This window comes from Vipera ursinii, assembly GCF_947247035.1.
Source record: "Vipera ursinii genome assembly, chromosome: 1".
NCBI lineage: Eukaryota > Metazoa > Chordata > Lepidosauria > Squamata > Viperidae > Vipera > Vipera ursinii.
The window spans coordinates 129,367,668-129,369,599 of NC_139512.1; positions in this window are offsets into that span (position 1 = coordinate 129,367,668).

Genomic DNA, 1,932 nt, shown 5'->3' on the forward strand with positions numbered 1-1,932 from the left:
GTTTGACTTCGGCTGTCTGCAGCCTAGTAACTGGCCATATTACTATGGCCATTCTTTCGTCCGCCGGTACGAAGGGAATGCAGGCACTATTTGTTGAATTGTACACTCTTCTATCATAGTATTTGAATGTTTCATTTTTTCTATTGTATTTTGTATAGATGGTTCTTTAGCTGTGGTCAAAGTTTGGACTTTCATATCTGGGCTGTCTTCTTGTTCCTTCACATAGCCTCTTAGTATTTCATTGGTAGTGGTAAGAGTTTGCATTAGTGTTTTCAACATAGCGAGAGTTTGTTGATCTTCATCCATAAAGAAATCTGGTTCCTGGACTTCTTCCATATTGGTATTTTAAACTAAAGGCTTTACACTTAGAAAATCCGAGAGAATTTTTTTTTTCACAGCTGTTGTTTCAGAGCTTTCAAGGTTATGTATCTTATCTATTTCCCTGGGCAGTCAGCCAGGCCCCTTTTAAAGTTTCCCTTTGAGTCCCAAAGTTATCTTAATCTTTTGTTTTTCTTTTTTTTTCATAAGAAGAAACCCAGATTTCCAACAGAAGTAAATAATGAAAAATAAGGAATAAAAAAATCTTTCAGTCCACATGCTTTAAGAAATAAAGTTCCAATTGGGATTACTTTTTCAATGTTTAAAACACCCCTGGGTATTTAATCGCCGCTCTTTCTGGAGGGAGGGCTAAAGTCCCTCTTCCCTCACTGCAGGACGGACAATGCTTAGCAGATTAAGGAGGTACAGAAAGTAATTAGGGTGTAAAAGAGGTAGATCTCACCCAGTCTCTTCCGCGCTGCTTTAAAAGTTGCCTGGTGGAAAATGTGACTTCAGCTGTTCACAGCCTAGGGACGAGCCATAATGGCCGGTCCTTTTGTCCGCCGGTTTGGAGGGATCGCTAGATCTAATGGGAGAGTTGTGGCTCTCCCGCGATCCAGCAAGCACCTCTCCTTGCTGGTTGCCTCTTCGGGGTGACTTTCGGCCTTTTTCAAGGGGCCCCCAGCAATGCAAAACTAGATAGGGGAGAGAGAACAAGTAATATGCAGTGAAGGATTTAATTCAGAATTTAAATACCTTCCTGTATAAGCCCGGATTATATTTTATTCCACTTTTGCCCAACAAAATTGGGAAGATACCATCGCCAAGCAGCCAAGATATTTCTGTTTTCTTTGTTATTCCAGTAAATATTAATTTCCAATTATATCCCAAACTCCCTTCTGCAATGTCAGCTCCTCTTGATCTTAGATATACAGGTAACCCTTGATTCAAGACCACAATTGAGCCCAGAATTTATGTTGCTAAGTGAGAAATTTTTGCCCCATTTTACAACTTTTCTTGCTACATTTAAGTGAATCACTGCAGTTGTTAAATTAGTAACATAGCTGTTCAGTGAAACTGGCTTCCCCATTGTAGTTGCTGATCAGAAGGTCACAAAAGATGCTCAAAACTCCAGGACACTGCAACCGCCATAAAGATGAAGCAGTTGTCAAGCATCCGAATGTAAATCACGTGATCATGGGGAATGCTGCAATGGTCATAGGTGTGAAAACTGGTCATAAGTCACTTTTTTCAGTGCCGCTGCGACTTCGGTCACCAAGGGAACTGTTGTAAATCGAAGACTACCTGTATATCACGGGGATTTTTAAGATCTGGGTGGAAACCGCTGTCAACCTGACCCAGACCTGGATCTCTCTCTCTCTCTCGCTCTCTCGCACACGCACATATTTACAAACGCGCGGGCGCGCGCACGCACAGACACACCCCATTCCCCTCACGGGCCAATCGTCAGCCTGCAAAATCAGCGACGACTCTTGTCGTCAGAGCAACGCGGCCCGTGAAGATTCCCGGGCGCCATCTAGGCAACATCACCTGACGCCAACTCCAACGGGCCAGCGCGAGGAGTATGACGTGTCAGATTCCCAGAACCCCGCG